The sequence below is a fragment of the Lepus europaeus genome, chromosome X (assembly GCF_033115175.1).
Source record: "Lepus europaeus isolate LE1 chromosome X, mLepTim1.pri, whole genome shotgun sequence".
Classification (NCBI taxonomy): Eukaryota; Metazoa; Chordata; class Mammalia; order Lagomorpha; family Leporidae; genus Lepus; species Lepus europaeus.
In genome coordinates this window covers 119,049,371-119,071,281 of record NC_084850.1, presented here as the reverse complement: position 1 = coordinate 119,071,281, position 21,911 = coordinate 119,049,371, and the positions used below count along the sequence as shown (strand labels likewise).

General features: G+C 39.5%; 1 protein-coding gene and 1 non-coding gene across 2 annotated transcripts in view; one reads left to right on the top strand and one right to left on the bottom strand.

Moving 5' to 3' along the window:
• IL1RAPL1 (interleukin 1 receptor accessory protein like 1) overlaps window positions 1–21,911 on the top strand; it is a 665,884-nt gene that overhangs the window by 252,449 nt on the left and 391,524 nt on the right. The gene's annotated exons all lie outside the window — the stretch shown is intronic.
• On the bottom strand, window positions 15,031–15,161 carry LOC133753911 (small nucleolar RNA SNORA51). The gene has a single exon (XR_009865144.1). It is a non-coding gene; the product is annotated as a small nucleolar RNA SNORA51 (small nucleolar RNA).

Below are 21,911 nucleotides of genomic sequence, written 5' to 3'. Positions count from 1 at the left end.
TGCAGATTGTGACACCATAGTTCTTGGGCAGGAGCCTGGGATTCTGCATTTCTAGCCAACTCCTGGCTGATGCCAATGCTGCTGGTTTGGAAGCACTATTTGAGTAGCAAAGATAGTATGGCAGGTGGGGAAGAGGTCAAGAGTAGAGGGTAGGAAGGGGATTGACAGTGCTTTTGAAAGATGATGATTAGGTAGACTGTGTTGAGAAGGTGAGAATTGAGTGAAGATATGAAGAAGACAAGTGATTTCAGCTGTACCTTGACCTAGGGGATACAACCAGCTAGTGCAGAGGCCTTTAGACGAGAAGATATCTGGCAAAAAGTCCAGTGTGGATAGAGCAGAATGATCAAGAAGGAAAGTAGTAGTGGTGATGGGGTGAGAGAAGATCTTAACAGACCCTTATAAATGGCTTTGCTTTTACTCTGACATGGGGAACCTGTGCAGGATTTTGAGCAAGGGAGTGATACGCTGGAACTCCTGTTTACAAATCTCACTTTAGCTGCTGTATAGACAACAGACTATGGAAGGACCAGAGCAGAAACAGTGAGACCAATTAAGAGTCTGCAAAATGTATAGGCTCAGGCTGTTTGTAGCGGAATTGCTGTTGAGAAGTTGTCATATCCAGAATACATTTTGAAGGTAAAGGCAGGCAAACTTACTGATGTCTGAGATGTAAACTGTGAGAGAAAGAAAAGAGCTTCTGAAAGGACAGAATGGCCATCAGCCAAAGTGGGGGAGGTTGAGTTTTCAGGGTAATATTGCAAATTCAGTCCTTGTACATGTGAAGTCTCATGGTATCAGAGCTCCAAGTGGACGTGTGGAATGGGCAAGTGGGTAGCAGAGCCTGGAGTTCAGGGGAAAAGACAGCACTGGAGAGTGAACTTCTCTCTCTTATCATTCTCATGACAGTCCTCTGCTGTTCATCTTTTATTTCTCATCTTATAGTTGGAGAAACATGATCAGAAGATATAACTGACTCAGTTGTTAAGTGATAGAGCGGAAACTCCAGACAGTATCTGGTTCTAAAGGCCACACTGCTATCCTGCTTCGGTGGTAAAAGAGTCAACACTGTTTACTGTAACTGATTATACATCTATTCAGAGAAAATCAGAATCAGTTTCAGGCAGGAAAATTGAGTTGGTGGTTATCTTTTTAGCTGTCGGGCTTGGCTACTGTAGACAGATTTCCTTAAGTCAATATTTGGCAACTTCCCGTATGTTCTAGAGAGACGTGCTCATCTGGATGTGACTTTGTTTTTCCTGAATCACTCATTTCTACCACAGCTTGTTAGAGGTACAAAACTCATGCAATCTGTGGTCTGGGGGCCAGAGTGAGCAAATCTGCACCTGTCAGTGTTAGAAAACTAAGGAAGTGGTAAGATGAACTCTGTAACCTTCCCAGCTTCCAGGGAATAAGGCATGTGCCCTATATGGTTTCTCAGAGGTCCCCCAGGAGGACTGGGCTCCAGTTCTCACAGCAGTAACCTGTGTTCTTTGAATTCTTGCCTCACTTTCCCCATTCTTTACTTCTTTTGGGGATTGCTTCCCACGTAAACTGCACCAAAGTCTTTGTCTCTGGCTGTTGTAACAGCGATGATGATGATGTAGTCCACCCAGGATAATTCTTTCTAATTTATATCACAGCACCTGGCAAATGGAGTCTCAGCAAATATTTTACAGACTGGTGCATAACTGTAACATTCCTAGTGATCATTAGATAATCGTTACTATTCTTTCAGTCAAATACATTTAATAGCGTATGGATAAATTCCTCCCTGCTGATCTTGTTCCTTTCCTTACCTTCCCAGAAGGAAGGATTCTTAAAAATTTGGTGTATGTGCTTCCAGTCTCTGTGTGTAAATGCGTGTTTATGTGTGTAATTTCTACATTTACTTGAATCAAATCATTTTATACATATGATATTGTAACTTGTTTTGTTCATTCCAATTTATGATTTTAATTATTATCCAGGCTGTGTATTTCTTTGATTAAATTTCCCACTTGATATTTTTATCGGATTTGAAACTTTCAAATTTTATTTCTATTTTTAATGCTTGACAGTAAATATTTAACATATATGTAAATATAGATATGGATTTTCATTTTAAGAATTGCCATAGGTAATGAGCTAAGATGCCAAAAACTAGGCCACAATTTGTTTTTCTAGATAACTACTGCCATTTGCTTCCATTTTAGTGTGTTCTAGAATTTTAGTTTGAGCTTGTCCCTAAATAACAAATGGCATTTGATTGTTATCTTTACTGAATTTATATAGCTTAATGGGATTTTATTTCTTTTATTTGCTTATTGAGCTCATTTCCTTAAATGCACTTTTCTGGTTGGGGAAGTATCTACATTAGTCACTAGAGTGCAATAGTTAATCAAGGTCTAGATGATTGCTTCTTGGCCTTTCAGCCAAGATCAAGTGTAGGTCTGGATGAGAAGGCTTTGCCCTGCAGCGGGAGAAAGGCTGATATCCACAAAGCTGTAGTGTCTGGCCTTCCTTCCCATGTGCTGGAATGTCTCTGCATTCCCCTTTGAGCAGTATTTTATGATGCTGTAATAACTTGGAAAGCAGTCTATGGTAGAATAAATGTGTATATTAAAAAGAAACTGGTAGGAAAATTCACAAACATCTCATTAAAAGTGACCCCAAAGAAAATGTTATCCAAGAAAGCTCATTTAGTGTGTTAAAATAAACAAAGATTTATTTGGAAGTACTTCTCATATTTCTTTAGAGCCTCATCCAGTGTCAGCATAAACAAATATAATGAATTAGTTTTTAAGTTAAATTTTAAAACAAATTTTAGCCTCAGTGATGAGATGTTATGGCTGAAATTGTGAATGTTGGAAGCCATACTGTCTTACTAAAGCTGTGGCAAAACCTTTTTCTCCCTCCCTTTAACAATGACGGGATCATATGTTTTAATTAGATTTTTAGTTATTAATTTAATGCCATCTCACCACTTCTGGTAGTTCTTTATTATAATCTTCGTCTTCCTGTTAGCATTCTTAACAAAAGGTGATCCAAAAACCTAAGTGACTAACAAACATATTTAAAACAGAAAGTCTGTGACCAGCACAAGAAAGATGGAAACCCTTGCCCTGCCAGAATCCCACGTATACGCCTTTCAGGTCCCTCACAGTAGGAGACCCTCGGCTCTGACTTGCTTTCTCTTACACATGATTCTGTGATCCTGGCTATTAGTATTCTTGGATTTCTGGGATCAATGTCACTACCAGTACTTCTAGGCCTTCAAAAGAGTTTAGATCTGTCAATCAAATCTTAATCAATAATTTTGGCCCCATAAAACTTTAAATTTTATAGTACATTTCTCATATGTAATAATGTTCAAGAGAAGCAAATATACTAATTTTCCCCTTTTCCCCAATACTTTCTCTTTTTTTGAATTAACATATCTTTTATTAAAGCTTTTATTTAATGAATATAAATTTCCAAAGTACAGCTTATGGATTACAATAGCTTCCCTCCCCCCGATAATTTCCCTCCCACCTGCAACACTCCCCTTTCCCGCTCTCTCTCCCCTTCCATTCACATCAAGATTCATTTTCAATTCTCTTTATATACAGAAGATCAGTTTAGTATATATAAAGTAAAGATTTCAACAGTTTGCCCTCACATAGCAACACAAAGTGAAAAATACTGTTTGAGTACTAGTTATAGCATTAAATCACAATGTACAGCACATTAATGACAGAGATCCTACATGATATTTTTTTTAAAAGTTGATTAATATTCTATGTAATTTCCAATTTAACACCAAGTTTGTTTTTTTTTTTCATTTTCAATTATTTATATACAGGAGATCAGTATATACTAAGTAAAGATTTCATCAGTTTGCACCCATACAGAAACACAAAGTGTAAAAATACTGTTGCAGTACTAGTTATAGCATTACTTCACATTGGACAACCCATTAAGGACAGATCCCACGTGGGACGTAAGTACACAGTGACTTTTGATATTGATTTAACAATTTGACACTCTTGTTTATGGCATCAGTAATCTCCCTAGGCTCTAGTCATGAGTTGCCGAGGCTATGGAAGCCTTTAGGGTTCGCTGAATTCGATCTTATTTTGACAGGGTCATAGTCAAAGTGGAAGTTCTCTCCTCCCTTCAGAGAAAGGTACCTCCTTCTTTGATGGCCCCGTTCTTTCCACTGGGATCTCACTCGCTGAGATCTTTCATTTAGGCCCTCTTTCCCCCCCCCCCCCAGAGTGTCTTGGCTTTCCATGCCTACAATACTCTCATGGGCTCTTGAGCCAGATCCAAATGCCTTATGGGCTGATTTTGAGGCCACAGTGCTGTTTAGGACATCTGCCATTCTATGAGTCTGCTGTGTCTCCCACTTCCCATGTTGGATTGTTCTCTCCCTTTTTGATTCTATCAGTTAGTATTAGCAGACACTAGTCTTGTTTGTGTGATCCCTTTGACTCTTAGACCTATCAGTGTGATCAATTGTGAACTGAAGATGATAACATGGACTAGTGAGATGGCATTGGTACATGCCACCTTGATGGGATTGTATTGGAATCCCCTGGCACGTTTCTAACTCCATCATTTGGGGCAAGTTCGATTGAGCATGTCCCCAATTGTACATCTCTTCCCTCTCTTTTTCTCATTCTTATGTTTAACTGGGATCACTTTTCAGTTAAAATTTAAACACCAAAGAATAATTGTGTGTTAATTACCAAGTTCAACCACTAGTACTAGAACAAAAAAAAATACTAAAATGGATAAAGTATTACATTCTGCAACAACAGTCAGCTCAAGAGCTGATCAAGTTACTGTTTCTTTTTTTTTTTAACTTTCATTTAATGAATATAAATTTCCAGTGTACAGCTTATGGATTACAATGGCTTCCATTGTAACTGCCCTCCCACCCGCAACCCTCACATCTCCCGCTCCCTCTCCCCTTCCATTCACATCAAGGTTCATTTTCAATTCTCTTTATATATAGAAGATCAATTTAGTATATATTAAGTAAAGATTTCAACAGTTTGCACCCACATAGAAACACAAAGTGAAACATACTGTTTGAGTACTAGTTATAGCATTAAATCACAATGTACAGCACATTAAGGACAGATATCCCACGTGAGGAGCAAGTGCACAGTGACTCCTGTTGTTGACCCAACAAATTGACACTCTAGTTTATGGCACCAGTAACCACCCTAGGCTCTTGTCATGAGTTGCCAAGGCTATGGAAGCCTTCCAAGTTTGCCGACTCTGATCATATTTAGACAAGGTCATAAAAGACAGGGTGAGGATAGTAACCAATGATACTAAGAGTGGCATTAACCAGGTCTGAAAAATTATACAGCATTAAGTCGGGAAGAGGACCATCAGTACACACAGGTTGGGAGTAGAGCCATTGGTGGTAGAGTAGAGGTTATGATTACAAAGGAATGAGGCCCAAGTGTGCTAGATAGGGTCTAGAACAACGGACAGAGTCATTATTAGAGGAGCTAAGAAAGGTGCTGTCTAAGCTACAATTAAGTTTTCTGATTGAGAGGCAAATAGAACCTGACAGAAGTGGCTTGATAATAATCTGGTGGGCTTTAGGCCTTGTAAATTCAGAGGCCCAGACCTATCTATCTCTTCACATGGGGTACATCCTAAGGGAAGTGTGAACCTCCTGGGGGAAGGCACCCTGTTGAGTTTCATTACTTAGCTGGCCTGGGAGGAGAGCTGGCCAGGTAAAGGCAGGTGGCATCTGTAACAAGAAATTTACAGTTCTGCCTGCAGTGTTGCTGACCCTACTTGGCCGTCCCCTCAGCTGCAGTGGTCACTTTGGAAGTTGTGCTGAGTGAAGGGCTTTTCAGCTTAGAGCCAATAAGATCTGTGGCTCTGACCTAGGCGTCCTTCGACTCCAGGGCAGGTCCATTTCCATGATCCAACTCTTGGCAGAGCTGCCAGGGCTCTTCACAAGTTGACTTCTGCTGAAGCCCAGGCCTACCACATTGAAAGCCACTGCAGTGGACTGGCCTGTTGGGTCTCCTTGAGGGCAGATCACTGTACAGATCAGCCATTAATAGGCCTGCCACCCATTGCTTCTGATGCCTTTCTTTTCCTTCTGGTTTTTGTTAAAGCAGACCAGATGATGCAAGTCAAGGGAGTGCCCAAGTCCCATCTCTAATCTTCGGTGGCCTGAACTACCAGTCTATAGTCACAGGCATGTTCTGTAGTAGTTTTTCTAAGGTAGACAATGCCCATGAGGAAAATTATATTCTCACTTTAAAACTTTCTTTCGCTTTGGTCTGAAAGGGAGGGTTTTTCTATTTACTGTTTACTTTGCTGATGGTGAAGTAAATCTAGCTATGAGATTATAATTTAAGCTCTTATTTTGGCTATGTTATTACAGAAAAATATTAGCCATCTCTTTTATAAGGTCTAAAGATTAAATTGTGCGTCCTACAGATTCCTTCACAATAGAATTAGTTTCCTACCTTGAAGAGAATAGAGAAATGAAAGAACATGTTGGGCTTAGGATAGAGAAATGAGAGAGCAAGTCCTAGATCGCTTGCTGACAATAGCAATATCACATGAATACTTAGCAAACAGTTTCAACCATTAGATAACAACTTAAGAAAACATTTACCAGAAGGTCCAATGCCTTCTATAAATTTTAAGAATCATGTATTTGGAAACAGCTCTTAAATATCTAACATGGTGTAGTTTGTTTAACCAGTAAACTTAAGCACAACCATATAAAATGTTTTTAGTTTCTACCAACAAGTTTAAAACATATGATACAGAGATTCAGGTCACACAAATTAAAATGTATCTTTGATTGATTTTAGCAGCTTAAATTTATGGACAATCTATAAGCCAATTAAAATAAAATTCTTAATAATATTTTCCCAATGTGGACATACAATATATATACACATATAACATAACATAATAGACCAATATAGCAATTTTAATAATAGCTTTTAAAATCTTTAACTCTTTTTGTAAATTGCCAATTGATTTGAATTGCTTTTCGTTTTTAGTAACCTCAGTTAACCATACTTTCTCTCAGTTGGTACTGTTAATACATTATTGGCTTCATCTGTTTACAGAGCCATCCCAAAATACTCAATACAATAGAAGTGGCTGGAAAAAGTACATAGGAACCTGTAGGAAGACAGCTAAACACAGAACCAACAATGCTTTAGTTTTATGAGCAGCAAATCATACATGACTGTGGATGACAAAAGACTTTAAATTGCCATGTTTAAAATTATAAACTCATCAACTAACAACAGGCACTTGCTTACTTCACAGTATTTTTGAAAGCACCTGTAGGATTTTACAAGTATTTAACCCTTTAGGCCTCTGGGGCTTTCTCATTAAGATAACTATCATGTCTAGTAACACAAGATCATTAGACTTTTTAATTCTCAAACATTTGTATTAATAGCATTTTCCATTATAGAAACTTAAAATTTAGTACCACATCACATCTTGACAGTACTTCTAATATAATCCAAATAGCCTGATTAGTTGGTGTCTCTATAAGATGAGAGGAATAGGTCCTTCGATGCTTTCAGTTGGGCCCAAACTGGAAAAACCAAAGTCCAGGATTTACTGGAAATTTTAGAGTCCAGATTGTTTGAAACTTTGATTTTTTGAATGCCTGCCAAGAATGCCAAGAAGGCTCAAAGTCCAAAATATCTGGTTGAAATAAGGTTCCTTAAAATCATGACATAATATAGACCAAATTTGATTGTTGTTACAAGGTGATTATTCAAATCTTTGAAAATAAGCACATATTTAAATAACCCATAGCTCTTAATAAAAATTCAGCTGTTTTTGAACAATTAGAATTTAACAGACATCAAGAGACCATAATAGATTACTTTAACACATTGCTTTAACAGAGCATCAGAGTTTAATTCTATGTCAAAGAGAAATTGAGCTTCCTGTGATCTTTTGCTGTGAGGTTTCCTTCCTTTACCTTCTTTCATATTGGTGACCATGTTTCTGTGTTTCTGTGTGTAACACATCTTTAAGCATCTTTTGCAGGGCAGGACGAGTGGCAACAAATTCTTTCAATTTCTGTTTGCTGTGAAAAGTCTTAATTTCACCTTCATTCACAAATGAGAGCTTTGCAGGATATAATATTCTGGGCTGGCAGTTTTTCTCTCTTAGTACCTGGGCTATGTCTTGCCATTCCCTTCTAGCTTGTAGGGTTTCTGAAGAGAAGTCTGCTGTGAGTCTAATTGGAGATCCTCTGAGAGTAATCTGGCATTTCTCTCTTGCACATTTTAGAATCTTTTCTTTCTGTTTCACTGTGGTGAGTTTGATTATGACGTGTCGTGGTGAGGATCTCTTTTGGTCATGTTTACTAGGGGTTCTATGAGCTTCCTGTACTAGGATGTCTCTGTCCTTCTTCAGACCTGGGAAGTTCTCTGCAAGTATCTCACTAAAAAGGCCTTCTAATCCTTTCTCTCTCTCCATGCCTTCAGGAACTCCTAGAACCCGAATGTTGGATTTTTTAATAGTATCCTCCAGATTCCCAACAATATTTTTTAGATTTCTAATTTCCTCTTCTTTTCTTTGGTTTGACTGTATACTTCCCTGTGCTCTGTCTTCTAAGTCCGATATTCTCTCTTCTGCCTCACCCATTCTGTTTTTAAGGCTCTCTAATGTGTTTGTCATTTGATCTATTGAATTCTTCATTTCATTATGATTTCTCATCACTATCACAGTTTCTTGTTCTACTAGTTGTTTCATTTCATTTTGATTCCTCCTTAATATTTCATTTTCACGAGAGAGATTTTCTATCTTGTCCATTAAGGATTTCTGTAGTTCAAGAATTTGTTTTTGAGAACTTCTTAATGTTCTTATCAACTTTTTTGAGATCTGCTTCTTGCATTTCTTCTATCTCATTATCTTCATAATCTTGAATTGGGATGTCTTTTTCATTTGGGGGAGTCATAGTGTCTTCCTTATTCTTTTACCTCGGTTTTTGTGTTTGTTGTTTGGCATGTTGGAGATATTCTTTTGTTTCTTCACTGTGGTGTTTTTTCTTTTTATACTATGAGTCTAGATTAAGTGGACTGTTTGCTTTTGATGGAGCCTTAGAGACTTAAGATGGGTGTGGCCTGAGAGCTCTGTTTGGTTCCTCAGGGTTGAGGGTGTGCCAAAGGTGACACACCCAGGTTAGACGTGGTAAATCTCTCTCTCTCTTTCTTTTTTCTTTCTTTCTTTTTTTTTTGACTCAAAAGGGACATAATTCCTCACAGCTGAACGGAATTGGAGGTAGTTAGCAGGCAAATGATATACCCACAGGAGCCAGAGATCGGAAGCTCTTTCCCAAGGACCACACAGGGAATCTCTGCTGCCCTCAGTGTGGGCTCCAATTCTCCTGCAGTCTCCCACTGGGTTGCCAAGACTACCGAACTGTAGCATCTGTGGAGAGTACTCAGGTGAATTCTGTGAGTTCTCTCCCCCACCGTCTCTTTTTTCTCAGTCTCAGTTCATTAGCACCACACATTCATTAGATCCTAATCTCCTGTTATTTCACACACACACACACACACACACACACCCCAGAGCCAGGTTTTTCTGCTTGGCTGAGGGCACGTGCAGACCTGCGGTAGCCTGCCTTATGACGTATGTCCAAAATGGCGCCTGCTCTTTGTCTTGCTAGCCTTTGAGAGGTGAGCGGAGAGAGAGAAACTCGTGTCCGTATTGGTCACTTTTCTTTCTCTCTCTCTCTCTCTTCTAGTTAGCCTGGTGAACTTTTCCTCACGGAGTTTCAAGCCTCGTTCCCTCTAGTCTCCTCTTTCCGCTTGCCCGCTGGTGTCTCGGGCTATTGAGGTTCGGCTCACCTCACGTTCCAGCGCTGGTGTGTTGAGTCTGCCACTGGTGTCCTGAACTTGGGCTCCCACGCTCTCCACGCAGGTCCACTGTGAATCACTAGTTCCAGAAGAGTTTCCTCTGCTGTTTCTTCCCCTACACTTCCTTGATCCTGCAGTATCTCCACTTTCATTAAACTGTCTCTCCCCAGATTATCAGTGTGCTCCCTTCCTATTCCACCATCTTGCTGCTCTCCTCTTTAAAAAAAAATCTATCCTGGTTTCTCTTGATATCTCATTCCAGTTACCTGTAACTTTAGATTCTCTGCAGTTTCCTGTGTTGTACATGTCTTTTTTTTTCTGTAAGAAATACAAGGCTGTGCTGACAGTGTGCTAGTATTACCACCATCTAATTACAGCTCTGTTATGTCTGTACAACAAAATTACATATCCTTTCAAAGGCTGTTACAGCATTTATCAGTCTTCATGGATTCTACACTAATTTGACCATTCATTTTACTTGCAATCCAAGCCATAGGCAATCCAAAACCATCACCATGACAAATGAACACTCTGTTGCAGATAGCTGTTGTCTTTCCATATCTGGAGACCCTAAGAGCATTGTTAAAATATGGCAATGTTAAATGTTAATTTTTCTTGCCCAGTGGAGTTAATCACAAATATTCATGAAGAGTCTATTTTCAATTAAACAGTTCTCTGTTCACTATCTATAATTCCCTCAAAGGAACCAATTGTACTGAAAAGGCTTCAGATTCTGTTGTATTTCATTTTTTTTTATTTTTGAGATAACATTTTTAATTTACATTATAATCAGAGGCTTAGAGCTCATCTAAATAAGGAGTTCAACACATAAAGTCTAAAAAGACCATAATTTGGCAGAGATATATGAAAGGGTTATAAAAAAATCAAATAAAATGTCTATTTCACTCATATAGTAAATTTTAAAATACAGCTCATTAAAATTATAGTAGTATATTATTCTTAACAATTTGATTGACAAAGATTTAAAACAAAGTTTTTTGTTAGTTTTTGAGATTTATTTATTTATTTGAAAGGCAGTTACACAGAGAAAGAGAGAGGGAGAGGGAGGGAGGGAGGGAGGGAAGGAGGGAGAGAGAGAGAGAGAGAAAAAGAGAGAGGGAGAGAGAGATGCTTCCATCTGCTGATTCACTCCCCAAAAGGCCAGGGCTAGGACAAGCTGAAGCCAGGATTCTCACACAGGTACAGGTGCCCAAGAACTTGGGCCATCTTCTTGTTGCTTTCCCAGGTGCATTGGCAGGAAGCTGGTTAGGAAATAGAACAGCATTGACTCAAACCAACGCCTATATGGGATACCAGTTACATTGCTTAATCTGCTACAGCATAACGCTGGCCCCTTAATGTGGAGTTTGACAAAATACTATATTTGCAGGAAAACTAATACACACAGGATCTCTTTCTTTTTATTTTAATTATTTTTGAATATTTTAGCTCCCATATATAAGGGAGAACATGTAGTATCTGTTTTTGTGTGCTGTATTTTTATCAGTCCATATTCATGAAAGCATATGCTTGCCATGTCGGATTTCTGCATTTTATTGCCATAAGTAAATTCCATTTTAACTCCCATTAGTATTTCCTATACCCATATGAAAAGTTTAGTTTTAGCTTGTCATCTGTATACACATATAGATATTTAGAAGATGTTAAAACTTTGGTTTATGCTGAAGGTCCTTGCAATGACACAGTTTTAGGCACCAGTAAAATTATGATCTAAAATAATTAACACCTTTTTAATACTGGAAGTTATCTTAAGCTAGTCATAAGATTACTTAATTCACACTTAAAGCTTGTTAAAAATTCTCTTTTCTAATGTTTCTATCATAACTTTGGGGTTTCTAAATAAATTCTAAGAATTTATTCCAATTACTGCTTCTATATTATATTGTTTCCCCCAATATGACTGTGGATTTATTACAAGTTATGTTGAAATTTTAGTTTTTCAGATTGACTGCAGAATTATTACAAATTTTATTTTGTTACTTTTTTTTTGACAGGCAGAGTGGACAATGAGAAAGTGAGACAGAGAGAAAGGTCTTCCTTTTCCATTGGTTCACCCCCCCCACAATGGCCGCTGTGGCCAGCACACAACGCTGATCCGAAGCCAGGAACCAGGTGCTTCTCCTGGTCTCCCATGCAGGTACAGGGCCCAAGGACTTGGGCCATCCTCCACTGCACTCCCGGGCCACAGCAGAGAGCTAGACAGGAAGAGGAACAACGGGACAGAATCCAGTGCCCCGACTGGGACTAGAACCCAGGGTGCTGGCACTGCAGGCGGAGGATTAGCCTAGTGAGCCATGGCGCCAGCCTATTTTGTTACATTTTAATCTAATTTTTGCTCTAGGGAATTTATGACTTCATAATCTTTTTCTGTGGCATTGTAATTTAAGCTTTAGGTCCACTAAATATGTACTTTTTGGATAACAGTAGACAGTTAATATGCTATAGTCTCCTGAAAACAATTTTAGTTTTTTCTAGTACTTTAGTACATATTGTGCATCCTCAATGTGAAATCTACTGAGCAAAATAACTCCTAATAATTCCTCTGTGTCCATAAACACTGTCCACTTTCCCGGGTACTACATTTTATCTGGAAAATGAGAAAGCAAAAACATCTTTGAGCCCACAGCTTTATGTAATGTTATTATTCTCAAAATTTGATAGATCACTTTAGACTGAAATTGGAAATAATTCCAAATAATAAAAGGATAAGTAAAATTTGATTTTAATGGATAAAATTAGACCATCATTAATTATGTCTTTAAAAATATCTGAATGTAGCTTTCCCCAACTATATCTACTTTTTTTTAAAAAAAAAGAATTATTTATTTGAAAGGCAAAGTTATAGAGAGACAGAGGCAGAGAGAGAGAGAGGGAGGTCTTCCATCCACTTGTTCACTCCCCAAATAGCTGCAGTGGGTGGAGCTGGGCTGATCCGAAGCCAGGAGCCAGCAGTGTCTTCTGGGTCTCCCATGTGGGTTCAGGGGCCCAAACACTCGGGCCATCTTCCACTGCTTTCCCAGGCCATAGCAGAGAGCTGGATCAGAAGTGAAGCAGCCAGGTCTTGAACCGGCACCCATATGGGATGCTGGTGTGGCTGGCAGCAACTTTACCCTCTATGCCATGGTGCTAGCCCCATAACTTCATCTACTTTTAAAGTACCACTTTCTTTTTTCTTTCTTTTTTTTTTTTTTTTGACAGGCAGAGTTAGACAGTGAGAGAGAGAGAGACAGAGAGAAAGGTCTTCTTTCTGTTGGTTCACCCCCCAAATGGCCACTACAGCTAGCACGCTGCACCAATCCGAAGCCAGGAGCCAGGTGCTTCCTCCTGGTCTCCCATGTGGGTGCAGGGCCCAAGCACTTGGACCATCCTCCACTGCACTCCCGGGCCACAGCAGAAAGCTGGGCTGGAAGAGGAGCAGCTGGGGACAGAACCGGCGCCCCGCGACGGGGACTAGAACCTGGGGTGCCGGCACCGCAGGCAGAGGATTAGCCTATGAGCCGCGGCGCCGGCCATGGTACCACTTTCTCCTACATGCTAGGCAGAAAATTAAACTTGAGAAAAATTAAAATACAACATAGTAAATTATGTTAGAACCTGATCAACACTATATCCTCAAATTGTCCCTAAATATAATTTTCTCAGTCATTAGTTAAGTATCACACATTTCTAAAGTTGTAGTTGATATTTTATGACAGTTTAATTTATTAGATTTTCTGGGTCTTCCAACAGTGCATGTTATAAAAAATGGCTATTTCTTTGCTAAATTTATTTAAATATATCCATGAGAAGAAAATGGTCCGTAATGCCTCCATTTTCTTATTTGTCCGTGCACCTTCTCACCTAGTTATCCTCTCTTTCCTTTCTGCCTCTTTATTAGAAGAGAACAAAGATAATCCTATAAATTTTAAAAAAGCCCTTCTTCCTTTCTAATATTATATAGAAATCTTAGTAATAATGTTTTGAAATTTATTGTGATAAGTCACCATTAAAATATAGTTTTCTGAGTGTTTCCTAATATAGAATGTAGGACATATTCTAATGCTTTTGGTCATTTAATTTAACTTCATTTGTGCTTTTAAAAATTATTTATACATTTGAAAGGGAGAGAGAGAGACAGACAGACAGACAGACAGATCTCCCATCTGTTGGTTCACTCCCAAAATGATTGCAGCAACAGCCAAGAATAGGCCAGGTCAAAGCCAGAAGCCTACAACTCAATGTGGGTCTCTCATGTGGGTGGCAGGGATCCAAGGATTTTAGCCACTACCTGCTGCCCCCCAGGGTATGCATTAGTAAGAAGGAGACTGGGTCGGGGCGCCGGATTCTGTCCTGGTTGCTCCTCTTCCAGGCCAGCTCTCTGCTGTGGCCAGGGAGTGCAGTGGAGGATGGCCCAAGTGCTTGGGCCCTGCACCCGCACGGGAGACCAGGAGAAGCACCTGGCTCCTGCCATCGGATCAGCGCGGTGCGCCGGCCGCAGCACGCTAGCCGCGGCGGCCATTGGAGGATGAACCAATGGCAAAAAGGAAGACGTTTCTCTCTGTCTCTCTCTCACTGTCTACTCTGCCTGTCAAAAAAAAAAAAAAAAAAAAAAAAAAAAAAGGAAGGAGACTGGACTTGAACTAGACACTCTGATCTGGAATGCAGGCATCCCAACTGCTGTGCTAAATGTCTATTCCTGAATACTTGTTCTTTAAAATATTCCCAGGTCACATTTTTTAAGTGAATGAAGCCATGCATTTGATAGGAACTCACTATTTTATAAGAACTCCAAATTTCCTAGCAAGAGACATATCTGTATGTATATTTATACATACACATGCATATTTATTAACTTTCTAGAGACACACATACTGTGAATTTTCGTCTTTGATTTAAACTCTATATAATATGCAATTACACATGCATCTGTACGTCAGCCTAAATATTTTAACTGCAATATTTCTAAAATACTCTTATTTCAGTTATGGCAAATTTCCTATTCTCTTATAATAGTTTTTGTTTATTATCACCAGAATTACTTATATTGGGTTAGGTTCTTCATTAAGTGTCATTTTTGTACAAGGTGCAAGAGAGAAATGAAAAGAATACATGAACAAACAGAAGTTCACACACTATTGTTTGTTATAATGTTTTCTTTTCTTTTTTCCCCTCAACTCCATGTCCCCTCATTCACAATACAGGCCAGGCCGGAGACCTGAGCTGAGGTGTACATGGGAAGGTCTGCTCTTCCTCCTCTTTTTATACAGTCAGTGTAAGAACACAGCATGTCGTTAGCACCAGGAGGCCATAATGTTTTCAGATGTCAAAAATACTATTGATATTTTTATCCAATATAAATTCATCAGAAGCATGGCTTAAATCTGTGAGTCATTACACTGGGGCACTGTAAACAAGCAGTTGAATATTGAAGGAGAGTAGCATAATGTTGCTTTCAAAGTGACCACTAAAGACAAATTTCTGCTTTGTGATTTCTGCATTTTTCTACGATGACTGTAATTATCATTGTAGCCAGCTTTGTGTGAAATCATACAGCTTCCAGGATAAACCTGGAAACATAGACCACTAACATGAATAATAGCAATAGTGTTTAACTTTGGGCTGCTATTGTAAATTGACAAATGACATCATTGCCTTCAGGTTTTTGTTGTTGTTTTCCTAAACACATCAAGTAAAATGTAAGCACCCAAATCAGTAGGGTTATCTCAAAGAAGGTGGACTCTATTCCAGTAATTCATTAGCTCAAATGCACTACAAGTTCTTGTAGAATTGCTTTCACAGACCAGTTTATGAAGCAGAAAATAAAGACTCTTCTTTTTGGTTAAAACCTCATTTTTGGCCAAAAAATGGTCTTATCCAGTATACCACTTAATTTGTTACTGAATCTGATTATCAATGAATTTTATTTGCTTTTAAAGTTCAAAACAGTCTTTAGAAGAATGAAGACTTTCAACCATTTGAAACTATTGTAAAATTGTGGCATTTGAGAGCTGTGGAATTTGAGGGTTAAATATTTGCAAATTATATCATTAGTTTCTAATACCAGGAAGAAGTCAAGTAGAGGGCTTTTACCAACAATCCCTGAAGGTTCTAGTGAAAGCATATCCTATCCAGAAAGCCATGGGAACCTGAGGCAGGATGCTATGTTATGGGTTGGCATGTTCCTAATCCCTAAAATTTATGCAAGGATATGGTCTTTATCTTGAACAAATTTGGTAATTTTTTGGTTATAGAATCCAGAATGCAATGCCCTTTCAAGCTCTAAACCCCACAAGGGAACTTGTCAACTACCCATTGGCCCATTTGAGGCTACTGCCTGCTGTGAATATATGGGGAATGTGGGGAAATAGTGTACAACAGGAAAGGCTTAGGGCTGGGGGAGAGATGTGAACAAGGGAGATGCAGGGGAAGGCTTGAAATAAGGATGCGTTTTGACCATCAGATGGCTTTGATATATTGGTTGTGCTTCTCTGCTAGCTCATATCAAAAGCCTTGATGCCTTGCCTGAAGCTGGTCATTTTTTTCCTGATGAGAATCAGCAGAGACAAAGGAGTCACATCTTCCTTTGCTAGATGTAGTAGCTCTGTATCATCTTCAGCAGACATAGACTTTCAAGGTTTTACTATACAATTCATGGAAGTTGTGGATGTAGACAAGTCTAATGAATGAAAGAGGCACTAAATGAATCTTCACTGTAGACAAGTCTAATGAATGAAAGAGGCACTAAATGAATCTTCACAGAGTGAGATGAAAGAAAAGATGATTAGGCCTGCACCGCGGCTCACTAGGCTAATCCTCCACCTGCGGCACTGGCACCCCAGGTTCTAGTCCCGGTCGGGGTGCCGAATTCTGTCCCGGTTGCCCCTCTTCCAGTCCAGCTCTCTGCTGTGGCCCGGGAGTGCAGTGGAGGATGGCTCAGGTCCTTGGGCCCTGCACCAGGAGGAAGCACCTGGCTTCTGGCTTCGGATTGACACAGCGCGCTGGCCACAACATGCCATCCATGGCAGCCACTTGGCAGGGGGGTGAACCAACGGAAAAAGGAAGACCTTTCTCTCTGTCTCTCTCTCTCTCTCTCACTGTCTAACTCTGCCTGTCAAAAAAAAAAGAAATAAAGAAAAGATGATTTAAAAATAGGGCCAGGAAGAAGAAATTGCTAAATTAGAATTTGTTATCCTATGTGTTCACCTCATTGTTTATACTTAAGAGTCCATTGAAGACTTCATCAGTGTGTCTTTATCACATCATTGAGAATTTAAAATATTTTAGGAAAAATCCTAAAATTAATTGAATATACTTCAGCACCACATTTCGAAAATAATATACATGAGATTGCAAGAATGGTTTGATATTAGAAATCTTATCAATATCATTCACCATATTAATGGACCCAAGAAATAATATGTATGATATCAAGACTTCATAGATGTTAAAGTCAGAAATGACAAGACTTAAAGCAGAAGAGATGGGGCCGGTGTTGTGGCATAGTGGGTAAAGCCGCTGCCTGCAGTGCCAGCCTCCCATATGGGCGCTGGTTCAAGTCCCGGCTGCTCTTCCGATCCAGCTTTCTGCTATGACCCGGGAGGGCAGTAGAAGATGGTCCAAGCCCTTGGACCCCTGCACCCACGGGAGAGACTCAAAGGAAACTCTTGGTTCCTGGCTTTGGATCAGCACAGCTCCGGCTGTTGCAGCCGCTTGGGAAGACCTCTCTCTCTCTCTCTCTCTGCCTCTCCTCCTCTCTCTGTGTAACTCTTTCAAATTAAAAAAAAAAAAGTAGATGAGATAAATTAGAGGCACAAGAACTATGTGGGGCTGGCGCTGTGGCTCACTGGGTAAAGCCCCAGCCTGCAGCACCAGCATCCTATAATGGGCACCAGTTCAAGTCCCAGCTGCTCCACTTCTGATCCAGCTCTCTGCTAATGGGCCTGGAAAAGCAGTGGAGGATGGCCCAAATGCTTGGGCCCCTGCACCCATGTGGGAGACCCAGAAGAATCTCCTGGCTCCTGGCTTCCGATTGGCTCAGCTACCGCCATTGCGGCCATATGTGAGAGTGAACCAGCAGATGGAAGACCTCTCTTTCTTTCTCTCTTTCTCTCTGTAACTCTTTCAAATACATAAATATATAAATCTTAAAAACAAAAAAGAAGCATAAAAAAGGGGAACTCCGTCTGTAGATAACATGATAATGTACCTAGAATACTCTAGAGAATAATAATTGGTAAATCTAACTCAAGCAGTGAAATAATTTAAGTTAGCAACATATAAATTTGAAAGGCAATAGCTAACAGCCATAACATGCAAATATAATATCCAGTTAAGAGAGATGGAAATGGGAATAAGTTGGCAAATTTCATTCATAAAAGCACCAAAAGGATTGGAATATAATTAGGAAAAAATGTGGAAAACCTATCCATAAGCAACTGTACACCTGTCTGTAAATGAAACATGAAAGTAGATATGTACAAATAGAAATTTCCTCTTATTCAACAGGGCATCTCAACACCACTAAGATACATAGTGCTCTTAAATTAGTTTATAATTTAATATGATCTCAATAAAAATAAAAACATGCTTTTTCCAGGTAGTTAGGCATGTTGAAAGTAGGATTAAAATGGAAAAATAGTACACAAAATTATATGGGAAAAAACTGAAAGGAAAAAAACTCTAATTGTAGCTAGCCCTACCAGGTGCTGAAATTGCTACAAAGCTTTAATAATTAACCGTGTTAATAGCATATGAATGGACAGACAGATGAAATAAAATGAACAGTCCTGAAATAGACCCAAGGACTTGTGGAACTGTAATATATAGCAGAAGTGGTATCGCCAATAACTTGGGGCACAGGTGAGTTCAATAATAAAGGATGTTGGAAAAAGGAGAAATTAGATCTCTTCTCAGTCCACAAGTAATAAATAAATAATAATAAATCCCAAATGAACCCAAATTAAGTATTCAAAATAAAAGTCATCTGTGCCTCCAGATGCAATTTTCTTGGAAAGATATAGATTCCTCCCTCAAACTGTATAATCTGGCTTTAATTAATATGACAATATCAGACAAACCCAAATCAAGGTACATTTTAGTGTCACTGCATTAATTGATTGCTTTAGTTTTGTTTCCTCCAGAAACAGACCCTAGATCCTTAGATAAGGATTCAAGTGCCCGTGCTTTACTTGAGAGAGGATAGCAGGAAATATTGGGTGCGGAAGGCATCCCCCAGAGGGTGTATTCTCAAGCAGGTTAGCGCTGTTGGCAAGTAAAGCTTCATTCTGGTGAGCACATCTGGGAGACGGTAGAACACACAGCTCCAAGTTAGCCTGTCCAAGGAGAGTAGGGCTGAGGTATTTGTACACTGACTCACATAAGTGACTGATGACAAAAGTTGACATTTCAGAGGCACAGGACTGTGCGTGTGCAGATGATGAGTTCCAAGGATATACTGGTACATGCCTCACATAATCTGCTGCTTTGCCGAAGCAGAAAGCTACTGGACCAGTCTCTGGTATCCCAGGCTGCACTCAGAATGGTTGCAGCCATAATTATATTAAGGCCTTCACTGGAACACTGTTTCTAGGCTCAGAAACATCTCAAGTGGATTATGATTTCTTTTAACTACCAGCTGAGGAATATTGGAGGAGTTACATATTCAAAATCTCAGTTGCCTCATCTGTAAAATAGAGACAATAATAGTTTGTGCTTTTATAATTACTTTAGAGTTAAAAGAAGCATGCATTTCATGGTTTGGCACTTTAAAATATCCAGTGTTAGTTTTAATTATTATATGCATATTCCTTACAGTTACTATTACTTTTCATTTTAATCAGTATGTTAGAGATTATTTTTCTTATTTTGATGATTAGGTGCACTCCAATCTTAATCTATTTGTATCTTGGTTCTAACAAACATGAAAGTTTTATAGTCATTGAAAACTTAGGACTACAGAGACTCCGATTTCCCATCTGTTCTTGAAAATGACAGTTACTTAGGAAAATGACATTGAAAGATACAAAGGGAAGTCAGCGAAATTGGGGCCAAATAATGAAGCTCAAACATCATCAAAAAGCAAGTTGCAAGTGGCACACACAAAGCGAAGAATAATAAACATTCTGAAGACTGAACTAGGCATGTTCAGTAGGCTTTGGAAATATGTATGGGATAGTTAAACTTTATTTAATTTCCTGAGCTAGCTTTGCTTGAATACAGGTAAAAATTTTCCATTATTTTTGCACTGCCCCTTCAAATCCAGTGGCTTGGCCTTATTCTTTCTTTATACTGAATGAAATCTCTGGTAGATCCCATAGTTTATCAATTGAATAGTGTATTAGTTTCCCAGGAATGCAGTCCGCAAGTCCAAAATCAAAGTACTGGAAAGGGCATACTCTCTTTTAAGGCTTTAGGATGCAGTCATGCCTTGCTTCTACTTAACTTCTGGTGATGGCCAGAGGTCCTTGTAACCTTATAACCTCATCATTCCAACTTCTTCCTCCATCATCAGCGTTCTTGTGACTATGTGTCTTCACAACCAACAGTGTGAGTATTCACACCGACCATATGAGTATTAGATTGGGGCCCAGCACACTCCTGTGTGACCTCATCTCAGTTAACTACATCGCCTACAGCCCTGTGTTCAGATAAGGTCACATTCTGAGATTCTGGGGGAAGAAAACGTCAACATATTTTTTGGGGTTGCAGTTCAACACATAACATTTAGCTAATTATGATCTAGGCCAATCAGTAATCAAACCCCACATATTCTCCACCAGAAACAAGCCCCCTTTCTCTTCAGAACCACTGAAAGGCTGCACTGGAGTGAGAGTGGCATAAACGAGTCCATTTCCCTTTTTTCCCACCTCGTTCTGCCTCTCCTCCTCTCCCACTGATGAGGGTATGGCTGAATCTTCGAACACTGGAGCAGGTAAAGGGGGTCAATTTGCTGAGTTTGGGAGAATGAAGGAAAGAATGAAGAAAGTTGATAGACCTTCTTTAGCCTTAGTGTTTTCCGAGGTAGCATATTTCCAAATTCTGATTTTTATTTTCCCTGGGATGCTTTTTCACTTCCTCAGAAAGCCACTTACCTGGTGGACATTGAGGTGCAATGTGTGAAGCCACCATTTGGGCTGTCTGCATCCCATATTGGAGCGCTTAGGTTTGAGTCCTGGCTCCTCTGCTTCCAACCCAGCTTCCTTCTCATGCGCACCCTGGGAAGGCAGCAGGTACTGGTTCATGTACTTGGGCTCCTGCCACCCATGTGAGAGACCCAGTTTGAGTTCTGGGCCTCTGGCTTTTTCCTGGCCCAACCCTGATTGTTAAGGGCACTGGGGAATGAATCAGCAGACTGAAAATCTCTCCCTTTCTCTTCTCTATGTTGCTCTGCCTTCCAGATAGGTAGGTAGGTGGGTAGGTAGATAGATAGAGATTTTCTTTTAAAAAAAATCCACTTGCCCTGAACCACAAGTATCTCTTACTTATAGATAAATGTGTTCAAGAACTGCCTCTAATACTAACCATCAAATCAACTGACCTATGGTGTCTCATTCTGCTCCTTAGTTGGGATCTCTGGGTCTTCCAGGCAGTCATCCTAGATGGATGCTCTCATGAAATGACCTAGGCTTACTGCTACAGGATTGATTTTGGCACCATCATAAATACACGAATTCTTTTCTTACACACTTGGGTCTGTGTCATCAGTCACTGAGTGGTAAAAATCTACTTTCAGACACTTGATTATTAAATTTTCAAGAGTTAGATACCACTCCCCATGGTATTCTGGGATAAATTTTAAGATCTCCAAATATTCCTTGTAGAAGATTTCTCTGTTAGCTTGTGGTAAGGTGAAGTATTCCTCTTCCCTATCTAACTGACTCCCCCAAAATAGTGGACAGATCCAGGGAGGGGATTGTCAGTGCTGTGGAAGCACAGCACCCTAACAACTCTCCCAAAGGAAAGTCACCCTATTGCATATCTGCATTCTCCAAAGATTTCTTCTTTCCATTAACATCCTGGATGTAAATATTAGCCTAATCAAAACCTGGCAGAACCTGT